General features: G+C 53.3%; 8 non-coding genes across 8 annotated transcripts; all 8 read left to right on the top strand.

Moving 5' to 3' along the window:
• Positions 1 to 3,733: 3,733 nt before the first annotated feature.
• On the top strand, positions 3,734 to 3,810 carry TRNAN-GUU (transfer RNA asparagine (anticodon GUU)). The gene has a single exon. It is a non-coding gene; the product is annotated as a tRNA-Asn (tRNA).
• Positions 3,811 to 7,251: 3,441 nt separating this feature from the next.
• On the top strand, positions 7,252 to 7,328 carry TRNAN-GUU (transfer RNA asparagine (anticodon GUU)). Its single transcript has one exon. It is a non-coding gene; the product is annotated as a tRNA-Asn (tRNA).
• Positions 7,329 to 7,398: 70 nt separating this feature from the next.
• TRNAN-GUU (transfer RNA asparagine (anticodon GUU)) lies at positions 7,399 to 7,475 on the top strand. The gene has a single exon. It is a non-coding gene; the product is annotated as a tRNA-Asn (tRNA).
• Positions 7,476 to 9,745: 2,270 nt separating this feature from the next.
• TRNAN-GUU (transfer RNA asparagine (anticodon GUU)) lies at positions 9,746 to 9,822 on the top strand. The gene has a single exon. It is a non-coding gene; the product is annotated as a tRNA-Asn (tRNA).
• A 364-nt stretch (positions 9,823 to 10,186) lies between these two features.
• TRNAN-GUU (transfer RNA asparagine (anticodon GUU)) lies at positions 10,187 to 10,263 on the top strand. Its single transcript has one exon. It is a non-coding gene; the product is annotated as a tRNA-Asn (tRNA).
• Positions 10,264 to 12,539: 2,276 nt separating this feature from the next.
• TRNAN-GUU (transfer RNA asparagine (anticodon GUU)) lies at positions 12,540 to 12,616 on the top strand. Its single transcript has one exon. It is a non-coding gene; the product is annotated as a tRNA-Asn (tRNA).
• A 3,306-nt stretch (positions 12,617 to 15,922) lies between these two features.
• Positions 15,923 to 15,999, top strand: TRNAN-GUU (transfer RNA asparagine (anticodon GUU)). Its single transcript has one exon. It is a non-coding gene; the product is annotated as a tRNA-Asn (tRNA).
• A 3,011-nt stretch (positions 16,000 to 19,010) lies between these two features.
• TRNAN-GUU (transfer RNA asparagine (anticodon GUU)) lies at positions 19,011 to 19,087 on the top strand. The gene has a single exon. It is a non-coding gene; the product is annotated as a tRNA-Asn (tRNA).
• The last annotated feature ends 5,124 nt before the right edge of the window (positions 19,088 to 24,211 follow it).

A 24,211-nucleotide genomic window follows, 5' to 3' on the forward strand; every position in this document is an offset into this window, starting at 1 on the left:
ATGTTCTGACGGTGGTGAGAGTGGAGCACGACTGTCTCCGTGGCGCAATTGGCTAGCGCGATGGGCTATTAACCGAAAGGTTGGAGGTTCGAGCCCACACGGTGGTGGTGCTGCGCTTTTTTTTCTTTGCCCTGATAGCATTGAAGATATGTTCTGTTGGTGGTGAGAAAAGAGCACGACTCTCTCCGTGGCGCAATTGGCTAGCGCGATCGGCTGTTAACCGAAAGGCTGGAGGTTCGAGCTCTCCCGGGAGTGGTGTGTTGCTTTTTTTTGCGCTGATAGCTTTGAAGATATGTTGTGATGGTGGTGAGAGTGGAGCAGGACTGTCTCCGTGGCGCAATTGGCTAGCGAGATCGGCTGTTAACCGACAGGTTCGAGGTTCAAGCCCTCCCGGGAGTGGTGTGTTGCTTTTTTCTTTGCGCTGATAGCTTTGAAGATATGTTCTGATGGTGGTGGGAGTGGAGCACGACTGTCTCCGTGGCGCAATCGGCTAGCGCGTTCGGCTGTTAACCGTAAGGTTGGAGGTTCGAACCCTCCCGGGAGTGGTGTGTTGCTTTTTTTCTTTGCCCTTATAGCTTTGAAGATATGTTCTGATGGTGGTGAGAGTGGAGCACGACTGTCTCCGTGGCGTAATTGGCTAGCGCGATGGGCTGTTAACTGAAAGGTTGGAGGTTCGAGCCCACCCGATGGTGGTGCGGCTCTTTTTTTTCTTTGGGCTGATAGCTCTGAAGAAATGTTCTGACGATGGTGAGAGTGGAGCAGGACTGTCTCCGTGGCGCAATTGGCTAGCGCGATCGGCTGTTAACCGAAAGGTTGGAGGTTCGAGCTCTCCCGGGAGTGGTGTGTTGCTTTTTTTTGCGCTGATAGCTTTGAAGATATGTTCTGATGGTGGTGGAAGTGGAGCACGACTATCTCCGTGGCGCAATTGGCTAGCGCGACCGGCTGTTAACCGAATAGTTGGAGGTTCAAGCCCACCCGGTGGTGGTGCGGCGCTTCTTTTTCTTTGGGCTGATAGCTCTGAAGAAATGTTCTGACGGGGAGGAGGGTGGACCAAGACTGTCTCCGTGGCGCAATTGGCTGGCGCGATCGGCTGTGAACCGAAAGGTTGGAGGTTCGAGACCACTCGGTGGTGGTGCGGCGCTTTTTTTTCTTTGGGCTGATAGCCTTTAAGATATGTTCTGATGGTGGTGAGAGTGGAGCAGGACTGTCTCCGTGGCGTAATTGGCTAGCGCGACGGGCTGTTAACTGAAAGGTTGGAGGTTCGAGCCCACCCGATGGTGGTGCGGCTCTTTTTTTTCTTTGGGCTGATAGCTCTGAAGAAATGTTCTGACGATGAGGAGAGTGGAGCAGGACTGTCTCCGTGGCGCAATTGGCTAGCGCGATTGGCTGTTAACCGAAAGGTAGGAGGTTCGAGCTCTCCCGGGAGTGGTGTGTTGCTTTTTTTTGCGCTGATAGCTTTGAAGATATGTTCTGATGGTGGTGGAAGTGGAGCACGACTATCTCCGTGGCGCAATTGGCTAGCGCGACCGGCTGTTAACCGAATAGTTGGAGGTTCAAGCCCACCCGGTGGTGGTGCGGCGCTTCTTTTTCTTTGGGCTGATAGCTCTGAAGAAATGTTCTGACGGGGAGGAGGGTGGACCACTACTGTCTCCGTGGCGCAATTGGCTGGCGCGATCGGCTGTGAACCGAAAGGTTGGAGGTTCGAGCCCACTCGGTGGTGGTGCGGCGCTTTTTTTTCTTTGGGCTGATAGCCTTTAAGATATGTTCTGATGGTGGTGAGAGTGGAACAGGACTGTCTCCGTGGCGTAATTGGCTAGCGCGATGGGCTGTTAACTGAAAGGTTGGAGGTTCGAGCCCACCCGGTGGTGGTGCGGCGCTTTTTTTCCTTTGGGCTGATAGCTCTGAAGAATAGTTCTGACGGTGGTCAGAGTGGAGCATGACTGTCTCCTTGGCGCAATTGGCTAGCGCGATCGGCTGTTAACCGAAAGGTTGGAGGTTCGAGCCCTACCGGGAGTGGTGTGTTGCTTTTTTCTTTGCGCTGATAGCTTTGAAGATATGTTCTGATGGTGGTGAGAGTGGAGCACGACTCTCTCCGTGGCGCAATTGGCTAGCGCGATGGGCTGTTAACTGAAAGGTTCGAGTCCACCCAGTAATGGTATGTTGCTTTTTTTTTCTTTGGGCTGATAGCTTTAAAGATATGTTCTGATGGTGGTGAGAGTGGAGCAGGACTGTCTCCATGGCGCAATTGGCTAGCGCGATCGGCTGTTAACCGAAAGTTTGGAGGTTCCAGCCCACCTGGTGGTGGTGCGGCGCTTTTTTTTCTTTGGGCTGTTAGCTCTGAAGAAATGTTCTGACGGTGGTGAGAGTGGAGCACGACTGTCTCCGTGGCGCAATTGGCTAGCGAGATCGGCTGTTAACCGAAAGGTTCGAGGTTCAAGCCCTCTCGGTAGTGGTGTGTTGCTTTTTTCTTTGCGCTGATAGCTCTGAAGAAATGTTCTGTTGGTGGTGAGAGTGGAGCACGACTTTCTCCGTTGCGCAATCGGCTAGCGCGATCGGGTGTTAACCAAAAGGTTGGAGGTTCGAGCCCACCCGGTGGTGGTGCGGCGCTTTTTTTTCTTTGGGCTGATAGCTCTGGAGAATTGTTCTGACGGTGGTGAGAGTGGAGCACGACTGTCTCCTTGGCGCAATTGGCTAGCGCGATCGGCTGTTAACCTAAAGGTTGGAGGTTCGAGCCCTCCCGGGAGTGGTGTGTTGCTTTTTTCTTTGCGCTGATAGCTTTGAAAATATGTTCTGATGGTTGTGAGAGTGGAGCACGACTGTCTCCGTGGCGTAATTGGCTAGCGCAATGGGCTATTAACCGAAAGGTTGGACGCTTGAACCCACCCGGTGGTGGTGCGGCACTTTTTTTCCTTTGGGCTTATAGCTCTGAAGAAATGTTCTGACGGTGGTGAGAGTGGAGCACGACTGTCTCCGTGGCGCAATTGGCTAGCGCGATGGGCTATTAACCGAAAGGTTGGAGGTTCGAGCCAACCCGGTGGTGGTGCGGCGCTTTTTTTTCTTTGCCCTGATAGCCTTGAAGATATGTTCTGTTGGTGGTGAGAAAAGAGCACGACTCTCTCCGTGGCGCAATTGGCTAGCGCGATCGGCTGTTAACCGAAAGGCTGGAGGTTCGAGCTCTCCCGGGAGTGGTGTGTTGCTTTTTTTTGCGCTGATAGCTTTGAATATATGTTCTGATGGTGGTGGGAGTGGAGCACGACTGTCTCCGTGGCGCAATCGGCTAGCGTGATCGGCTGTTAACCGAAAGGTTGGAGGTTCGAGCCCACTCGGTGGTGGTGCGGCGCTTTTTTTCCTTTGGGCTGATAGCTCTGAAGAAATGTTCTGACGGGGGGGAGAGTGGAGCACGACTGTCTCCGTGGCGCAATTGGGAGAGTGGAGCACGACTGTCTCCGTGGCGCAATTGGCTGGCGCGATCGGCTGTTAACCGAAAGGTTGGAGGTTCGAGCCCACTCGGTGGTGGTGCGGCGGTTTTTTTTCTTTGGGCTGAGTGCTTTGAAGATATGTTGTGATGGTGGTGAGAGTGGAGCAGGACTGTCTCCGTGGCGCAATTGGCTAGCGAGGTCGGCTGTTATCCGACAGGTTCGAGGTTCAAGCCCTCCCGGGAGTGGTGTGTTGCTTTTTTCTTTGCGCTGATAGCTTCGAAGATATGTTCTGATGGTGGTGGGAGTGGAGCACGACTGTCTCCGTGGCGCAATCGGCTAGCGCGTTCGGCTGTTAACCGAAAGGTTGGAGGTTCGAACCCTCCCGGGAGTGGTGTGTTGCTTTTTTTCTTTGCCCTTATAGCTTTGAAGATATGTTCTGATGGTGGTGAGAGTGGAGCACGACTGTTTCCGTGGCGTAATTGGCTAGCGCGATGGGCTGTTAACTGAAAGGTTGGAGGTTCGAGCCCACCCGATGGTGGTGCGGCTCTTTTTTTTCTTCGGGCTGATAGCTCTGAAGAAATGTTCTGACGATGGTGAGCGTGGAGCAGGACTGTCTCCGTGGCGCAATTGGCTAGCGCGATCGGCTGTTAACCGAAAGGTTGGAGGTTCGAGCTCTCCCGGGAGTGGTGTGTTGCTTTTTTTGCGCTGATAGCTTTGAAGATATGTTCTGATGGTGGTGGAAGTGGAGCACGACTATCTCCGTGGCGCAATTGGCTAGCGCGACCGGCTGTTAACCGAATAGTTGGAGGTTCAAGCCCACCCGGTGGTGGTGCGGCGCTTCTTTTTCTTTGGGCTGATAGCTCTGAAGAAATGTTCTGACGGGGAGGAGGGTGGACCACGACTGTCTCCGTGGCGCAATTGGCTGGCGCGATCGGCTGTGAACCGAAAGGTTGGAGGTTCGAGACCACTCGGTGGTGGTGCGGCGCTTTTTTTTCTTTGGGCTGATAGCCTTTAAGATATGTTCTGATGGTGGTGAGAGTGGAGCAGGACTGTCTCCGTGGCGTAATTGGCTAGCGCGATGGGCTGTTAACTGAAAGGTTGGAGGTTCGAGCCCACCCGATGGTGGTGCGGCTCTTTTTTTTCTTTGGGCTGATAGCTCTGAAGAAATGTTCTGACGATGATGAGAGTGGAGCGGGAGTGTCTCCGTGGCGCAATTGGCTAGCGCGATTGGCTGTTAACCGAAAGGTTGGAGGTTCGAGCTCTCCCGGGAGTGGTGTGTTGCTTTTTTTTGCGCTGATAGCTTTGAAGATATGTTCTGATGGTGGTGGAAGTGGAGCACGACTATCTCCGTGGCGCAATTGGCTAGCGCGACCGGCTGTTAATCGAATAGTTGGAGGTTCAAGCCCACCCGGTGGTGGTGCGGCGCTTCTTTTTCTTTGGGCTGATAGCTCTGAAGAAATGTTCTGACGGGGAGGAGGGTGGACCACGACTGTCTCCGTGGCGCAATTGGCTGGCGCGATCGGCTGTGAACCGAAAGGTTGGAGGTTCGAGCCCACTCGGTGGTGGTGCGGCGCTTTTTTTTCTTTGGGCTGATAGCCTTTAAGATATGTTCTGATGGTGGTGAGAGTGGAGCAGGACTGTCTCCGTGGCGTAATTGGCTAGCGCGATGGGCTGTTAACTGAAAGGTTGGAGGTTCGAGCCCACCCGATGGTGGTGCGGCTCTTTTTTTTCTTTGGGCTGATAGCTCTGAAGAAATGTTCTGACGATGATGAGAGTGGAGCAGGACTGTCTCCGTGGCGCAATTGGCTAGCGCGATTGGCTGTTAACCGAAAGGTTGGAGGTTCGAGCTCTCCCGGGAGTGGTGTGTTGCTTTTTTTGCGCTGATAGCTTTGAAGATATGTTCTGATGGTGGTGGAAGTGGAGCACGACTATCTCCGTGGCGCAATTGGCTAGCGCGATCGGCTGTTAACCGAAAGGTTGGAGGTTCGAGCCCACTCGGTGGTGGTGCGGCACTTTTTTTTTCTTTGGGCTGATAGCCTTTGGGATATGTTCTGATGTTGGTGAGAGTGGAGCAGGACTGTCTCCGTTGCGGAATTGGCTAGCGAGATCGGCTGTTAACCGAAAGGTTCGAGGTTCAAGCCCTCCCGGGAGTGGTGTGTTGCTTTTTTCTTTGCGCTGATAGCTTTGAAGATATGTTCTGTTGGTGGTGAGAGTGGAGCACGACTCTCTCCGTGGCGCAATTGGCTAGCGCGATGGGCTGTTAACTGAAAGGATCGAGTCCACCCAGTAATGGTATGTTGCTTTTTTTTCTTTGGGCTGATAGCTTTAAAGATATGTTCTGATGGTGGTGAGAGTGGAGCAGGACTGTCTCCATGGCGCAATTGGCTAGCGCGATCGGCTGTTAACCGAATGTTTGGAGGTTCCAGCCCACCTGGTGGTGGTGCGGCGCTTTTTTTTCTTTGGGCTGTTAGCTCTGAAGAAATGTTCTGACGGTGGTGAGAGTGGAGCACGACTGTCTCCGTGGCGCAATTGGCTAGCGAGATCGGCTGTTAACCGAAAGGTTCGAGGTTCAAGCCCTCTCGGTAGTGGTGTGTTGCTTTTTTCTTTGCGCTGATAGCTCTGAAGAAATGTTCTGTTGGTGGTGAGAGTGGAGCACGACTTTCTCCGTTGCGCAATCGGCTAGCGCGATCGGGTGTTAACCAAAAGGTTGGAGGTTCGAGCCCACCCGGTGGTGGTGCGGCGCTTTTTTTTCTTTGGGCTGATAGCTCTGGAGAATTGTTCTGACGGTGGTGAGAGTGGAGCACGACTGTCTCCTTGGCGCAATTGGCTAGCGCGATCGGCTGTTAACCTAAAGGTTGGAGGTTCGAGCCCTCCCGGGAGTGGTGTGTTGCTTTTTTCTTTGCGCTGATAGCTTTGAAGATATGTTCTGATGGTGGTGAGAGTGGAGCACGACTGTCTCCGTGGCGTAATTGGCTAGCGCAATGGGCTATTAACCGAAAGGTTGGACGCTTGAACCCACCCGGTGGTGGTGCGGCACTTTTTTTCCTTTGGGCTTATAGCTCTGAAGAAATGTTCTGACGGTGGTGAGAGTGGAGCACGACTGTCTCCGTGGCGCAATTGGCTAGCGCGATGGGCTATTAACCGAAAGGTTGGAGGTTCGAGCCAACCCGGTGGTGGTGCGGCGCTTTTTTTTCTTTGCCCTGATAGCCTTGAAGATATGTTCTGTTGGTGGTGAGAAAAGAGCACGACTCTCTCCGTGGCGCAATTGGCTAGCGCGATCGGCTGTTAACCGAAGGGCTGGAGGTTCGAGCTCTCCCGGGAGTGGTGTGTTGCTTTTTTTGCGCTGATAGCTTTGAATATATGTTCTGATGGTGGTGGGAGTGGAGCACGACTGTCTCCGTGGCGCAATCGGCTAGCGTGATCGGCTGTTAACCGAAAGGTTGGAGGTTCGAGCCCACTCGGTGGTGGTGCGGCGCTTTTTTTCCTTTGGGCTGATAGCTCTGAAGAAATGTTCTGACGGGGGGGAGAGTGGAGCACGACTGTCTCCGTGGCGCAATTGGCTGGCGCGATCGGCTGTTAACCGAAAGGTTGGAGGTTCGAGCCCACTCGGTGGTGGTGCGGCGCTTTTTTTTCTTTGGGCTGAGTGCTTTGAAGATATGTTGTGATGGTGGTGAGAGTGGAGCAGGACTGTCTCCGTGGCGCAATTGGCTAGCGAGATCGGCTGTTATCCGAGAGGTTCGAGGTTCAAGCCCTCCCGGGAGTGGTGTGTTGCTTTTTTCTTTGCGCTGATAGCTTTGAAGATATGTTCTGATGGTGGTGGGAGTGGAGCACGACTGTCTCCGTGGCGCAATCGGCTAGCGCGTTCGGCTGTTAACCGAAAGGTTGGAGGTTCGAACCCTCCCGGGAGTGGTGTGTTGCTTTTTTTCTTTGCCCTTATAGCTTTGAAGATATGTTCTGACGGTGGTGAGAGTGGAGCACGACTGTCTCCGTGGCGCAATTGGCTAGCGCGTTCGGCTGTTAACCGAAAGGTTGGAGGTTCGAACCCTCCCGGGAGTGGTGTGTTGCTTTTTTTCTTTGCCCTTATAGCTTTGAAGATATGTTCTGATGGTGGTGAGAGTGGAGCACGACTGTCTCCGTGGCGTAATTGGCTAGCGCGATGGGCTGTTAACTGAAAGGTTGGGGGTTCGAGCCCACCCGATGGTGGTGCGGCGCTTTTTTTTCTTTGGGCTGATAGCTCTGAAGAAATGTTTTGACGATGGTGAGAGTGGAGCAGGACTGTCTCCGTTGCGGAATTGGCTAGCGAGATCGGCTGTTAACCGAAAGGTTCGAGGTTCAAGCCCTCCCGGGAGTGGTGTGTTGCTTTTTTCTTTGCGCTGATAGCTTTGAAGATATGTTCTGTTGGTGGTGAGAGTGGAGCACGACTCTCTCCGTTGCGCAATTGGCTAGCGCGATCGGGTGTTAACCAAAAGGTTGGAGGTTTGAGCCCACCCGGTGGTGGTGCGGCGCTTTTTTTCCTTTGGGCTGATAGCTCTGAAGAATAGTTCTGACGGTGGTGAGAGTGGAGCATGACTGTCTCCTTGGCGCAATTGGCTAGCGCGATCGGCTGTTAACCGAAAGGTTGGAGGTTCGAGCCCTACCGGGAGTGGTGTGTTGCTTTTTTCTTTGCGCTGATAGCTTTGAAGATATGTTCTGATGGTGGTGAGAGTGGAGCACGACTCTCTCCGTGGCGCAATTGGCTAGCGCGATGGGCTGTTAACTGAAAGGTTCGAGTCCACCCAGTAATGGTATGTTGCTTTTTTTTTCTTTGGGCTGATAGCTTTAAAGATATGTTCTGATGGTGGTGAGAGTGGAGCAGGACTGTCTCCATGGCGCAATTGGCTAGCGCGATCGGCTGTTAACCGAAAGTTTGGAGGTTCCAGCCCACCTGGTGGTGGTGCGGCGCTTTTTTTTCTTTGGGCTGTTAGCTCTGAAGAAATGTTCTGACGGTGGTGAGAGTGGAGCACGACTGTCTCCGTGGCGCTATTGGCTAGCGAGATCGGCTGTTAACCGAAAGGTTCGAGGTTCAAGCCCTCTCGGTAGTGGTGTGTTGCTTTTTTCTTTGCGCTGATAGCTCTGAAGAAATGTTCTGTTGGTGGTGAGAGTGGAGCACGACTTTCTCCGTTGCGCAATCGGCTAGCGCGATCGGGTGTTAACCAAAAGGTTGGAGGTTCGAGCCCACCCGGTGGTGGTGCGGCGCTTTTTTTTCTTTGGGCTGATAGCTCTGGAGAATTGTTCTGACGGTGGTGAGAGTGGAGCACGACTGTCTCCTTGGCGCAATTGGCTAGCGCGATCGGCTGTTAACCTAAAGGTTGGAGGTTCGAGCCCTCCCGGGAGTGGTGTGTTGCTTTTTTCTTTGCGCTGATAGCTTTGAAGATATGTTCTGATGGTGGTGAGAGTGGAGCACGACTGTCTCCGTGGCGTAATTGGCTAGCGCAATGGGCTATTAACCGAAAGGTTGGACGCTTGAACCCACCCGGTGGTGGTGCGGCACTTTTTTTCCTTTGGGCTTATAGCTCTGAAGAAATGTTCTGACGGTGGTGAGAGTGGAGCACGACTGTCTCCGTGGCGCAATTGGCTAGCGCGATGGGCTATTAACCGAAAGGTTGGAGGTTCGAGCCAACCCGGTGGTGGTGCGGCGCTTTTTTTTCTTTGCCCTGATAGCCTTGAAGATATGTTCTGTTGGTGGTGAGAAAAGAGCACGACTCTCTCCGTGGCGCAATTGGCTAGCGCGATCGGCTGTTAACCGAAAGGCTGGAGGTTCGAGCTCTCCCGGGAGTGGTGTGTTGCTTTTTTTTGCGCTGATAGCTTTGAATATATGTTCTGATGGTGGTGGGAGTGGAGCACGACTGTCTCCGTGGCGCAATCGGCTAGCGTGATCGGCTGTTAACCGAAAGGTTGGAGGTTCGAGCCCACTCGGTGGTGGTGCGGCGCTTTTTTTCCTTTGGGCTGATAGCTCTGAAGAAATGTTCTGACGGGGGGGAGAGTGGAGCACGACTGTCTCCGTGGCGCAATTGGCTGGCGCGATCGGCTGTTAACCGAAAGGTTGGAGGTTCGAGCCCACTCGGTGGTGGTGCGGCGCTTTTTTTTCTTTGGGCTGAGTGCTTTGAAGATATGTTGTGATGGTGGTGAGAGTGGAGCAGGACTGTCTCCGTGGCGCAATTGGCTAGCGAGATCGGCTGTTATCCGACAGGTTCGAGGTTCAAGCCCTCCCGGGAGTGGTGTGTTGCTTTTTTCTTTGCGCTGATAGCTTTGAAGATATGTTCTGATGGTGGTGGGAGTGGAGCACGACTGTCTCCGTGGCGCAATCGGCTAGCGCGTTCGGCTGTTAACCGAAAGGTTGGAGGTTCGAACCCTCCCGGGAGTGGTGTGTTGCTTTTTTTCTTTGCCCTTATAGCTTTGAAGAAATGTTCTGACGGGGGGGAGAGTGGAGCACGACTGTCTCCGTGGCGCAATTGGCTGGCGCGATCGGCTGTTAACCGAAAGGTTGGAGGTTCGAGCCCACTCGGTGGTGGTGCGGCGCTTTTTTTTCTTTGGGCTGAGTGCTTTGAAGATATGTTGTGATGGTGGTGAGAGTGGAGCAGGACTGTCTCCGTGGCGCAATTGGCTAGCGAGATCGGCTGTTAACCGACAGGTTCGAGGTTCAAGCCCTCCCGGGAGTGGTGTGTTGCTTTTTTCTTTGCGCTGATAGCTTTGAAGATATGTTCTGATGGTGGTGGGAGTGGAGCACGACTGTCTCCGTGGCGCAATCGGCTAGCGCGTTCGGCTGTTAACCGAAAGGTTGGAGGTTCGAACCCTCCCGGGAGTGGTGTGTTGCTTTTTTTCTTTGCCCTTATAGCTTTGAAGATATGTTCTGTTGGTGGTGAGAAAGGAGCATGACTCTCTCCGTGGCGCAATTGGCTAGCGCGATTGGCTGTTATCCGAAACGTTGGAGGTTCGAGCCCACCCGATGGTGGTGCGGCGCTTTTTTTCCTTTGGGCTGATAGCTCTGAAGAATTGTTCTGACGGTGGTGAGAGTGGAGCATGACTGTCTCCTTGGCGCAATTGGCTAGCGCGATCGGCTGTTAACCGAAAGGTTGGAGGTTCGAGCCCTACCGGGAGTGGTGTGTTGCTTTTTTCTTTGCGCTGATAGCTTTGAAGATATGTTCTGATGGTGGTGAGAGTGGAGCACGACTCTCTCCGTGGCGCAATTGGCTAGCGCGATGGGCTGTTAACTGAAAGGTTGGAGGTTCGAATCCACCCAGTAATGGTATGTTGCTTTTTTTTCTTTGGGCTGATAGCTTTAAAGATATGTTCTGATGGTGGTGGGAGTGGAGCAGGACTGTCTCTATGGCGCAATTGGCTAGCGCGATCGGCTGTTAACCGAAAGTTTGGAGGTTCCAGCCCACCTGGTGGTGGTGCGGCGATTTTTTTCTTTGGGCTGTTAGCTCTGAAGAAATGTTCTGACGGTGGTGAGAGTGGAGCACGACTGTCTCCGTGGCACAATTGGCTAGCGCGATTGGCTGTTAACCGAAAGGTTGGAGGTTCGAGCCCACCCGATGGTGGTGCGGCGCTTTTTTTCTTTTGGCTCATAGCTCTGAAGAAATGTTCTGACGGTGGTGAGAGTGGAGCACGACTGTCTCCTTGGCGCAATTGGCTAGCACGTTCGGCAGATAACCGAAAGGTTGGAGGTTCGAGCCCACTCGGTGGTGGTGCGGCGCTTTTTTTTCTTTGGGCTTATACCTTTGAAGATATGTTCTGATGGTGGTGAGAGTGGAGCAGGACTGTCTCCGTGGCGCAATTGGCTAGCGATATCGGCTGTTAACCGAAAGGTTCGAGGTTCAAGCCCTCTCGGTAGTGGTGTGTTGCTTTTTTCTTTGCGCTGATAGCTCTGAAGAAATGTTCTGTTGGTGGTGAGAGTGGAGCACGACTTTCTCCGTTGCGCAATCGGCTAGCGCGATCGGGTGTTAACCAAAAGGTGGGAGGTTCGAGCCCACCCGGTGGTGGTGCGGCGCTTTTTTTTCTTTGGGCTGATAGCTCTGGAGAATTGTTCTGACGGTGGTGAGAGTGGAGCACGACTGTCTCCTTGGCGCAATTGGCTAGCGAGATCGGCTGTTAACCTAAAGGTTGGAGGTTCGAGCCCTCCCGGGAGTGGTGTGTTGCTTTTTTCTTTGCGCTGATAGCTTTGAAGATATGTTCTGATGGTGGTGAGAGTGGAGCACGACTGTCTCCGTGGCGTATTTGGCTAGCGCAATGGGCTATTAACCGAAAGGTTGGACGCTCGAACCCACCCGGTGGTGGTGCGGCACTTTTTTTCCTTTGGGCTTATAGCTCTGAAGAAATGTTCTGACGGTGGTGAGAGTGGAGCACGACTGTCTCCGTGGCGCAATTGGCTAGCGCGATGGGCTATTAACCGAAAGGTTGGAGGTTCGAGCCCACCCGGTGGTGGTGCGGCGCTTTTTTTCTTTGCCCTGATAGCATTGAAGATATGTTCTGTTGGTGGTGAGAAAAGAGCACGACTCTCTGCGTGGCGCAATTGGCTAGCGCGATCGGCTGTTAACCGAAAGGCTGGAGGTTCGAGCTCTCCCGGGAGTGGTGTGTTGCTTTTTTTTTGCGCTGATAGCTTTGAATATATGTTCTGATGGTGGTGGGAGTGGAGCACGACTGTCTCCGTGGCGCAATCGGCTAGCGTGATCGGCTGTTAACCGAAAGGTTGGAGGTTCGAGCCCACTCGGTGGTGGTGCGGCGCTTTTTTTCCTTTGGGCTGATAGCTCTGAAGAAATGTTCTGACGGGGGGGAGAGTGGAGCACGACTGTCTCCGTGGCGCAATTGGCTGGCGCGATCGGCTGTTAACCGAAAGGTTGGAGGTTCGAGCCCACTCGGTGGTGGTGCGGCGCTTTTTTTTCTTTGGGCTGAGTGCTTTGAAGATATGTTGTGATGGTGGTGAGAGTGGAGCAGGACTGTCTCCGTGGCGCAATTGGCTAGCGAGATCGGCTGTTAACCGACAGGTTCGAGGTTCAAGCCCTCCCGGGAGTGGTGTGTTGCTTTTTTCTTTGCGCTGATAGCTTTGAAGATATGTTCTGATGGTGGTGGGAGTGGAGCACGACTGTCTCCGTGGCGCAATCGGCTAGCGCGTTCGGCTGTTAACCGAAAGGTTGGAGGTTCGAACCCTCCCGGGAGTGGTGTGTTGCTTTTTTTCTTTGCCCTTATAGCTTTGAAGATATGTTCTGATGGTGGTGAGAGTGGAGCACGACTGTCTCCGTGGCGTAATTGGCTAGCGCGATGGGCTGTTAACTGAAAGGTTGGAGGTTCGAGCCCACCCGATGGTGGTGCGGCTCTTTTTTTTCTTTGGGCTGATAGCTCTGAAGAAATGTTCTGACGATGGTGAGAGTGGAGCAGGACTGTCTCCGTGGCGCAATTGGCTAGCGCGATCGGCTGTTAACGGAAAGGTTGGAGGTTCGAGCTCTCCCGGGAGTGGTGTGTTGCTTTTTTTTGCGCTGATAGCTTTGAAGATATGTTCTGATGGTGGTGGAAGTGGAGCACGACTATCTCCGTGGCGCAATTGGCTAGCGCGACCGGCTGTTAACCGAATAGTTGAAGGTTCAAGCCCACCCGGTGGTGGTGCGGCGCTTCTTTTTCTTTGGGCTGATAGCTCTGAAGAAATGTTCTGACGGGGAGGAGGGTGGACCACGACTGTCTCCGTGGCGCAATTGGCTGGCGCGATCGGCTGTGAACCGAAAGGTTGGAGGTTCGAGCCCACTCGGTGGTGGTGCGGCGCTTTTTTTTCTTTGGGCTGATAGCCTTTAAGATATGTTCTGATGGTGGTGAGAGTGGAGCAGGTTGTCTCCGTGGCGTAATTGGCTAGCGCGATGGGCTGTTAACTGAAAGGTTGGAGGTTCGAGCCCACCCGATGGTGGTGCGGCTCTTTTTTTTCTTTGGGCTGATAGCTCTGAAGAAATGTTCTGACGATGATGAGAGTGGAGCAGGACTGTCTCCGTGGCGCAATTGGCTAGCGCGATTGGCTGTTAACCGAAAGGTTGGAGGTTCGAGCTCTCCCGGGAGTGGTGTGTTGCTTTTTTTTGCGCTGATAGCTTTGAAGATATGTTCTGATGGTGGTGGAAGTGGAGCACGACTATCTCCGTGGCGCAATTGGCTAGCGCGATCGGCTGTTAACCGAATAGTTGGAGGTTCAAGCCCACCCGGTGGTTGTGCGGCGCTTCTTTTTCTTTGGGCTGATAGCTCTGAAGAAATGTTCTGACGGGGAGGAGGGTGGACCACGACTGTCTCCGTGGCGCAATTGGCTGGCGCGATCGGCTGTTAACCGAAAGGTTGGAGGTTCGAGCCCACTCGGTGGTGGTGCGGCGCTTTTTTTTTTCTTTGGGCTGATAGCCTTTGGGATATGTTCTGATGTTGGTGAGAGTGGAGCAGGACTGTCTCCGTGGCGGAATTGGCTAGCGAGATCGGCTGTTAACCGAAAGGTTCGAGGTTCAAGCCCTCCCGGGAGTGGTGTGTTGCTTTTTTCTTTGCGCTGATAGCTTTGAAGATATGTTCTGTTGGTGGTGAGAGTGGAGCACGACTCTCTCCGTTGCACAATTGGCTAGCGCGATCGGGTGTTAACCAAAAGGTTGGAGGTTTGAGCCCACCCGGTGGTGGTGCGGCGCTTTTTTTCCTTTGGGCTGATAGCTCTGAAGAATTGTTCTGACGGTGGTGAGAGTGGAGCATGACTGTCTCCTTGGCGCAATTGGCTAGCGCGATCGGCTGTTAACCGAAAGGTTGGAGGTTCGAGCCCTACCGGGAGTGGTGTGTTGCTTTTTTCTTTGCGCTGATAGCTTTGAAGATATGTTCTGATGGTGGTGAGAGTGGAACACGACTCTCTCCGTGGCGCAATTGGCTAGCGCGATGGGCTGTTAATTGAAAGGTTGGAGGTTCGAGTCCACCCAGTAATGGTATGTTGCTTTTTTTTTCTTTGGGCTGATAGCTTTAAAGATATGTTCTGATGGTGGTGAGAGTGGAGCAGGACTGTCTCCATGGCGCAATTGGCTAGCGCGATCGGCTGTTAACCGAAAGTTTGGAGGTTCCAGCCCACCTGGTGGTGGTGCGGCGCTTTTTTTTCTTTGGGCTGTTAGCTCTGAAGAAATGTTCTGACGGTGGTGAGAGTGGAGCACGACTGTCTCCGTGGCGCAATTGGCTAGCGAGATCGGCTGTTAACCGAAAGGTTCGAGGTTCAAGCCCTCTCGGTAGTGGTGTGTTGCTTTTTTCTTTGCGCTGATAGCTCTGAAGAAATGTTCTGTTGGTGGTGAGAGTGGAGCACGACTTTCTCCGTTGCGCAATCGGCTAGCGCGATCGGGTGTTAACCAAAAGGTGGGAGGTTCGAGCCCACCCGGTGGTGGTGCGGCGCTTTTTTTTCTTTGGGCTGATAGCTCTGGAGAATTGTTCTGACGGTGGTGAGAGTGGAGCACGACTGTCTCCTTGGCGCAATTGGCTAGCGAGATCGGCTGTTAACCTAAAGGTTTGAGGTTCGAGCCCTCCCGGGAGTGGTGTGTTGCTTTTTTCTTTGCGCTGATAGCTTTGAAGATATGTTCTGATGGTGGTGAGAGTGGAGCACGACTGTCTCCGTGGCGTAATTGGCTAGCGCAATGGGCTATTAACCGAAAGGTTGGACGCTCGAACCCACCCGGTGGTGGTGCGGCACTTTTTTTCCTTTGGGCTTATAGCTCTGAAGAAATGTTCTGACGGTGGTGAGAGTGGAGCACGACTGTCTCCGTGGCGCAATTGGCTAGCGCGATGGGCTATTAACCGAAAGGTTGGAGGTTCGAGCGCACCCGGTGGTGGTGCGGCGCTTTTTTTTCTTTGCCCTGATAGCATTGAAGATATGTTCTGTTGGTGGTGAGAAAAGAGCACGACTCTCTGCGTGGCGCAATTGGCTAGCGCGATCGGCTGTTAACCGAAAGGCTGGAGGCTCGAGCTCTCCCGGGAGTGGTGTGTTGCTTTTTTTTGCGCTGATAGCTTTGAATATATGTTCTGATGGTGGTGGGAGTGGAGCACGACTGTCTCCGTGGCGCAATCGGCTAGCGTGATCGGCTGTTAACCGAAAGGTTGGAGGTTCGAGCCCACTCGGTGGTGGTGCGGCGCTTTTTTTCCTTTGGGCTGATAGCTCTGAAGAAATGTTCTGACGGGGGGGAGAGTGGAGCACGACTGTCTCTGTGGCGCAATTGGCTGGCGCGATCGGCTGTTAACCGAAAGGTTGGAGGTTCGAGCCCACTCGGTGGTGGTGCGGCGCTTTTTTTTCTTTGGGCTGAGTGCTTTGAAGATATGTTGTGATGGTGGTGAGAGTGGAGCAGGACTGTCTCCGTGGCGCAATTGGCTAGCGAGATCGGCTGTTAACCGACAGGTTCGAGGTTCAAGCCCTCCCGGGAGTGGTGTGTTGCTTTTTTCTTTGCGCTGATAGCTTTGAAGATATGTTCTGATGGTGGTGGGAGTGGAGCACGACTGTCTCCGTGGCGCAATCGGCTAGCGCGTTCGGCTGTTAACCGAAAGGTTGGAGGTTCGAACCCTCCCGGGAGTGGTGTGTTGCTTTTTTTCTTTGCCCTTATAGCTTTGAAGATATGTTCTGATGGTGGTGAGAGTGGAGCACGACTGTCTCCGTGGCGTAATTGGCTAGCGCGATGGGCTGTTAACTGAAAGGTTGGAGGTTCGAGCCCACCCGATGGTGGTGCGGCTCTTTTTTTTCTTTGGGCTGATAGCTCTGAAGAAATGTTCTGACGATGGTGAGAGTGGAGCAGGACTGTCTCCGTGGCGCAATTGGCTAGCGCGATCGGCTGTTAACGGAAAGGTTGGAGGTTCGAGCTCTCCCGGGAGTGGTGTGTTGCTTTTTTTTGCGCTGATAGCTTTGAAGATATGTTCTGATGGTGGTGGAAGTGGAGCACGACTATCTCCGTGGCGCAATTGGCTAGCGCGACCGGCTGTTAACCGAATAGTTGAAGGTTCAAGCCCACCCGGTGGTGGTGCGGCGCTTCTTTTTCTTTGGGCTGATAGCTCTGAAGAAATGTTCTGACGGGGAGGAGGGTGGACCACGACTGTCTCCGTGGCGCAATTGGCTGGCGCGATCGGCTGTGAACCGAAAGGTTGGAGGTTCGAGCCCACTCGGTGGTGGTGCGGCGCTTTTTTTTCTTTGGGCTGATAGCCTTTAAGATATGTTCTGATGGTGGTGAGAGTGGAGCAGGTTGTCTCCGTGGCGTAATTGGCTAGCGCGATGGGCTGTTAACTGAAAGGTTGGAGGTTCGAGCCCACCCGATGGTGGTGCGGCTCTTTTTTTTCTTTGGGCTGATAGCTCTGAAGAAATGTTCTGACGATGATGAGAGTGGAGCAGGACTGTCTCCGTGGCGCAATTGGCTGGCGCGATCGGCTGTTAACCGAAAGGTTGGAGGTTCGAGCCCACTCGGTGGTGGTGCGGCGCTTTTTTTTTCTTTGGGCTGATAGCCTTTGGGATATGTTCTGATGTTGGTGAGAGTGGAGCAGGACTGTCTCCGTGGCGGAATTGGCTAGCGAGATCGGCTGTTAACCGAAAGGTTCGAGGTTCAAGCCCTCCCGGGAGTGGTGTGTTGCTTTTTCTTTGCGCTGATAGCTTTGAAGATATGTTCTGTTGGTGGTGAGAGTGGAGCACGACTCTCTCCGTTGCACAATTGGCTAGCGCGATCGGGTGTTAACCAAAAGGTTGGAGGTTTGAGCCCACCCGGTGGTGGTGCGGCGCTTTTTTTCCTTTGGGCTGATAGCTCTGAAGAATTGTTCTGACGGTGGTGAGAGTGGAGCATGACTGTCTCCTTGGCGCAATTGGCTAGCGCGATCGGCTGTTAACCGAAAGGTTGGAGGTTCGAGCCCTACCGGGAGTGGTGTGTTGCTTTTTTTTTGCGCTGATAGCTTTGAAGATATGTTCTGATGGTGGTGAGAGTGGAGCACGACTCTCTCCGTGGCGCAATTGGCTAGCGCGATGGGCTGTTAACTGAAAGGTTGGAGGTTCGAGTCCACCCAGTAATGGTATGTTGCTTTTTTTTTCTTTGGGCTGATAGCTTTAAAGATATGTTCTGATGGTGGTGAGAGTGGAGCAGGACTGTCTCCATGGCGCAATTGGCTAGCGCGATCGGCTGTTAACCAAAAGTTTGGAGGTTCTAGCCCACCTGGTGGTGGTGCGGCGCTTTTTTTTCTTTGGGCTGTTAGCTCTGAAGAAATGTTCTGACGGTGGTGAGAGTGGAGCACGACTGTCTCCGTGGCGCAATTGGCTAGCGAGATCGGCTGTTAACCGAAAGGTTCGAGGTTCAAGCCCTCTCGGTAGTGGTGTGTTGCTTTTTTCTTTGCGCTGATAGCTCTGAAGAAATGTTCTGTTGGTGGTGAGAGTGGAGCACGACTTTCTCCGTTGCGCAATCGGCTAGCGCGATCGGGTGTTAACCAAAAGGTTGGAGGTTCGAGCCCACCCGGTGGTGGTGCGGCGCTTTTTTTTCTTTGGGCTGATAGCTCTGGAGAATTGTTCTGACGGTGGTGAGAGTGGAGCACGACTGTCTCCTTGGCGCAATTGGCTAGCGCGATCGGCTGTTAACCTAAAGGTTGGAGGTTCGAGCCCTCCCGGGAGTGGTGTGTTGCTTTTTTCTTTGCGCTGATAGCTTTGAAGATATGTTCTGATGGTGGTGAGAGTGGAGCACGACTGTCTCCGTGGCGTAATTGGCTAGCGCAATGGGCTATTAACCGAAAGGTTGGACGCTTGAACCCACCCGGTGGTGGTGCGGCACTTTTTTTCCTTTGGGCTTATAGCTCTGAAGAAATGTTCTGACGGTGGTGAGAGTGGAGCACGACTGTCTCCGTGGCGCAATTGGCTAGCGCGATGGGCTATCAACCGAAAGGTTGGAGGTTCGAGCCAACCCGGTGGTGGTGCGGCGCTTTTTTTTCATTGCCCTGATAGCATTGAAGATATGTTCTGTTGGTGGTGAGAAAAGAGCACGACTCTCTCCGTGGCGCAATTGGCTAGCGCGATCGGCTGTTAACTGAAAGGCTGGAGGTTCGAGCTCTCCCGGGAGTGGTGTGTTGCTTTTTTTTGCGCTGATAGCTTTGAATATATGTTCTGATGGTGGTGGGAGTGGAGCACGACTGTCTCCGTGGCGCAATCGGCTAGCGTGATCGGCTGTTAACCGAAAGGTTGGAGGTTCGAGCCCACTCGGTGGTGGTGCGGCGCTTTTTTTCCTTTGGGCTGATAGCTCTGAAGAAATGTTCTGACGGGGGGGAGAGTGGAGCACGACTGTCTCCGTGGCGCAATTGGCTGGCGCGATCGGCTGTTAACCGAAAGGTTGGAGGTTCGAGCCCACTCGGTGGTGGTGCGGCGCTTTTTTTTCTTTGGGCTGAGTGCTTTGAAGATATGTTGTGATGGTGGTGAGAGTGGAGCAGGACTGTCTCCGTGGCGCAATTGGCTAGCGAGATCGGCTGTTATCCGACAGGTTCGAGGTTCAAGCCCTCCCGGGAGTGGTGTGTTGCTTTTTTCTTTGCGCTGATAGCTTTGAAGATATGTTCTGATGGTGGTGGGAGTGGAGCACGACTGTCTCCGTGGCGCAATCGGCTAGCGCGTTCGGCTGTTAACCGAAAGGTTGGAGGTTCGAACCCTCCCGGGAGTGGTGTGTTGCTTTTTTTCTTTGCCCTTATAGCTTTGAAGATATGTTCTGATGGTGGTGAGAGTGGAGCACGACTGTCTCCGTGGCGTAATTGGCTAGCGCGATGGGCTGTTAACTGAAAGGTTGGAGGTTCGAGCCCACCCGATGGTGGTGCGGCGCTTTTTTTTCTTTGGGCTGATAGCTCTGAAGAAATGTTCTGACGATGGTGAGAGTGGAGCAGGACTGTCTCCGTGGCGCAATTGGCTAGCGCGATTGGCTGTTAACCGAAACGTTGGATGTTCGAGCCCACCCGATGGTGGTGCGGCGCTTTTTTTTCTTTGGGCTGATAGCTCTGAAGAAATGTTCTGACGGTGGTGAGAGTGGAGCCGGACTGTCTCCGATGCGGAAGTGGCTAGCGCGATCGGCTGTTAACCGAAATGTTGGAGGTTCGAGCCCTCCCGGGAGTGGTGTGTTGCTTTTTTCTTTGCGCTGATAGCTTTGGAGATATGTTCTGTTGGTGGTGAGAAAGGAGCATGACTCTCTCTGTGGCGCAATTGGCTAGCGCGATCGGCTGTTAACCAAAAGGTTGGAGGTTCGAGCCCACCCGGTGGTGGTGCGGCGCTTTTTTTCTTTGGGCTGATAGCTCTGAAGATATGTTCTGGTGGTGGTGAGAGTGGAGCGGGACTGTCTCCGTTACGCGATTCTCTAGCGCGATCGGCTGTTAACCGAAAGGTTGGAGGTTCGAGCCCACCCGGTGGTGGTGCGGCGCTTTTTTTTCTTTCGTCTAATAGCTTTGAATATATGTTCTGATGGTGGTGAGAGTGGAGCAGGACTGTCTCCGTGGCGCAATTTGCTAGCGCAATCGGCTGTTAACAGAAAAGTTGGAGGTTCGAGCCCTCTCGGGAGTGGTGTGTTGCTTTTTCTTTGCGCTTATAGCTTTTGTTCTGATGGTGGTGAGAGTGGAGCATGACTGTCTCCGCGGCGCAATTGGCTAGCGCGATCGGCTGTTAACCGAAAGGTTCGAGGTTCAAGCCCTCCCGGGAGTGGTGTGTTCTTTTTTCTTTGCGCTGATAGCTTTGAAGATATGTTCTGTTGGTGGTGAGAAAGGAGCACGACTCTCTCCGTGGCGCAATTGGCTAGCGCGATCGGCTGTTAACGAAAAGGTTGGAGGTTCGAGCCCACCCGGTGGTGGTGCGGCGCTTTTTTTCTTTGGGCTGATAGCTCTGAAGAAATGTTCTGACGGTAGTGAGAGTGGAGCAGGACTGTCTCCGTGGCGCAATTGGCTAGCGCGATGGGCTATTAACCGAAATGTTGGACGCTCGAGCCCACCCGGTGGTGGTGCGGCGCTTTTTTTCCTTTGGGCTGATAGCTCTGAAGAAATGTTCTGACGGTGGTGAGAGTGGAGCATGACTGTCTCCGTGGCGCAATTGGCTAGCGTGATCGGCTGTTAACTGAAAGGTTGGAGGTTCGAGCCCTCCCGGGAGTGGTGTGTTGCTTTTTTTCTTTGGGCTGATAGCTTTGAAGATATGTTCTGATGGTGGTGAGAGTGGAGCAGGGCTGTCTCTGTGGCGCACTCGGCTAGCGCGATCGGCTGGTAACCGAAAAGTTGGAGGTTCGAGCCCACGCGGTGGTGGTGCGGTGCTTTTTTTTCTTTGGGCTGATAGCTTTGAAGATATTTGTGATGGTGGTGAGAGTGGAGCACGACTGTCTCCGGGGCACAGTTGGCTAGCACGATGGGCTGTTAACTGAAAGGTTGGAGGTTCGAGCCCTCCCAGGTGTGGTGTGTTGCTTTTTTTTGTTTGGACTGATAGCTTTGAAGATATGTTTTGATGGTGGTGAGAGTGGAGCACGACTGTCTCCGTGGAGTAATTGGCTAGCGCGATGGGCTATTAACCGAAATGTTGGACGCTCGAGCCCACCCGGTGGTGGTGCGGCGCTTTTTTTCCTTTGGGCTGATAGCTCTGAAGAAATGTTCTGACGGTGGTGAGAGTGGAGCATGACTGTCTCCATGGCGCAATTGGCTAGTGCGATCGGCTGTTAACCGGAAGGTTGGAGGTTCGAGCCCACCCGGTGGTGGTGCGGCGCTTTTTTTTCTTTGGGCTGATAGCTCTGAAGAAATGTTCTGACGGTGGTTAGAGTGGAGCACGACTGTCTCCGTGGCGCAATTGGCTAGCGCGATTGGCTGTTAACCGAAACGTTGGAGGTTCGAGCCCACCCGATGGTGGTGCGGCGCTTTTTTTTCTTTGGGCTGATAGCTCTGAAGAGACGTTTAGACGGTGGTGAGAGTGCAGCAGGACTGTCTCCGTGGCGCAATTGGCTAGCGCGATCGGCTGTTAACCGAAAGGTTGGAGGTTCGAGCTCTCCCGGGAGTGGTGTGTTGCTTTTTTCTTTGCGCTGATAGCTTTGAAGATATGTTCTGATGGTGGTGGGAGTGGAGCACGACTGTCTCTGTGGCGCAATCGGCTAGCGCGATCGGCTGTTAACCAAAAGGTTGGAGGTTCGAGCCCTCCCGGGAGTGGTGTGTTGCTTTTTTTTCTTTGCGCTTATAGCTTTGAAGATATGTTCTGATGGTGGTGAGAGTGGAGCACGACTATCTCCGTGGCGTAATTGGCTAGCGCGATGGGGTGTTAACCGAAAGGTTGGAGGTTCGAGCCCACCCGGTGGTGGTGCGGCGCTTTTTTTTTCTTTGGGCTGATAGCTCTGAAGAAATGTTCTGACGGTGGTGAGAGTGGAGCATGACTGTCTCCGTGGCGCAATTGGCTAGCGCGATGGGCTGTTAACCGAAAGGTTGGAGGTTCGAGCCCACCCGATGGTGGTGCGGCGCTTTTTTTTCTTTTGGGCTGATAGCTTTGAAGAAATGTTCTGACGGTGGTGAGAGTGGAGCAGGACTGTCTCCGTGGCGCAATTGGCTAGCGCGATCGGCTGTTAACCGAAAGGCTGGAGGTTCGAGCTCTCCCGGGAGTGGTGTGTTGCTTTTTTTGCGCTGATAGCTTTGAAGATATGTTCTGATGGTGGTGAAAGTGGAGCACGACTGTCTCCGTGGCGTAATTGGCTAGCGCGATGGGCTATTAACCGAAAGGTTGGACGCTCGAGCCCACCCGGTGGTGGTGCGGCACTTTTTTTCCTTTGGGCTGATAGCTCTGAAGAAATGTTCTGACGGTGGTGAGAGTGGAGCATGACTGTCTCCGTGGCGCAATTGGCTAGCGCGATCGGCTGTTAAGCGAAAGGTTGGAGGTTCGAGCCCTCCCGGGAGTGGTGTGTTGCTTTTTTCTTTGCGCTGATAGCTTTGAAGATATGTTCTGATGGTGGTGAGAGTGGAGCACGACGTTCTCCGTGGCGTAATTGGCTAGCGCGATGGGCTATTAACCGAAAGGTTGGACGCTCGAGCCCACCCGGTGGTGGTGCGGCGCTTTTTTTCCTTTGGGCTGATAGCTCTGAAGAAATGTTCTGACGGTGGTGAGAGTGGAGCATGACTGTCTCCGTGGCACAATTGGCTAGCGTGATCGGCTGTTAACTGAAAGGTTGGAGGTTCGAGCCTTCCCGGGAGTGCTGTGTTGCTTTTTTTTCTTTGGGCTGATAGCTTTGAAGATATGTTCTGATGGTGGTGAGAGTGGAGCAGGACTGTATCCGTGGCGCAATCGGCTAGCGCGATCGGCTGGTTACCGAAAGGTTGGAGGTTCGAGCCCACCCGGTGGTGGTGCGGCGCTTTTTTTTCTTTAGGCTCATAGCTCTGAAGAAATGTTCTGACGGTGGTGAGAGTGGAGCACGACTGTCTCCGTGGCGCAATTGGCTAGCGTGATTGGCTGTTAACCGAAACGTTGGAGGTTCGAGCCCACCCGATGGTGGTGCGGCGCTTTTTTTTCTTTGGGCTGATAGCTCTGAAGAAATGTTCTGACGGTGGTGAGAGTGGAGCCGGACTGTCTCCGTTACGCGATTCTCTAGCGCGATCGGCTGTTAACCGAAAGGTTGGAGGTTCGAGCCCACCCGGTGGTGGTGCGGCGCTTTTTTTTCTTTCGTCTGATAGCTTTGAATATATGTTCTGATGGTGGTGAGAGTGGAGCAGGACTGTCTCCGTGGCGTAATTGGCTAGCGCGATCGGCTGTTAACAGAAAAGTTGGAGGTTCGAGCCCTCTCGGGAGTGGTGTGTTGCTTTTTTCTTTGCACCTATAGCTTTTGTTCTGATGGTGGTGAGAGTGGAGCATGACTGTCTCCGCGGCGCAATTGGCTAGCGCGATCGGCTGTTAACCGAAAGGTTCGAGGTTCGAGCCCTCCCGGGAGTGGTGTGTTGCTTTTTTCTTTGCGCTGATAGCTTTGGAGATATGTTCTGTTGGTGGTGAGAAAGGAGCATGACTCTCTCTGTGGCGCAATTGGCTAGCGCGATCGGCTGTTAACCAAAATGTTGGAGGTTCGAGCCCACCCGGTGGTGGTGCGGCGCTTTTTTTCTTTGGGCTGATAGCTCTGAAGATATGTTCTGGTGGTGGTGAGAGTGGAGCGGGACTGTCTCCGTTACGCGATTCTCTAGCGCGATCGGCTGTTAACCGAAAGGTTGGAGGTTCGAGCCCACCCGGTGGTGGTGCGGCGCTTTTTTTTCTTTCGTCTAATAGCTTTGAATATATGTTCTGATGGTGGTGAGAGTGGAGCAGGACTGTCTCCGTGGCGCAATTTGCTAGCGCGATCGGCTGTTAGGAGAAAAGTTGGAGGTTCGAGCCCTCTCGGGAGTGGTGTGTTGCTTTTTCTTTGCGCTTATAGCTTTTGTTCTGATGGTGGTGAGAGTGGAGCATGACTGTCTCCGCGGCGCAATTGGCTCGCGCGATCGGCTGTTAACCGAAAGGTTCGAGGTTCAAGCCCTCCCGGGAGTGGTGTGTTCTTTTTTCTTTGCGCTGATAGCTTTGAAGATATGTTCTGTTGGTGGTGAGAAAGGAGCACGACTCTCTCCGTGGCGCAATTGGCTAGCGCGATCGGCTGTTAACGAAAAGGTTGGAGGTTCGAGCCCACCCGGTGGTGGTGCGGCGCTTTTTTCCTTTGGGCTGATAGCTCTGAAGAAATGTTCTGACGGTAGTGAGAGTGGAGCAGGACTGTCTCCGTGGCGCAATTGGCTAGCGCGATGGGCTGTTAACCGAAAGGTTGGAGGTTCGAGCCCACCCGAAG

The sequence above is a fragment of the Rhipicephalus microplus genome, unplaced genomic scaffold (assembly GCF_043290135.1).
Source record: "Rhipicephalus microplus isolate Deutch F79 unplaced genomic scaffold, USDA_Rmic scaffold_71, whole genome shotgun sequence".
NCBI lineage: Eukaryota > Metazoa > Arthropoda > Arachnida > Ixodida > Ixodidae > Rhipicephalus > Rhipicephalus microplus.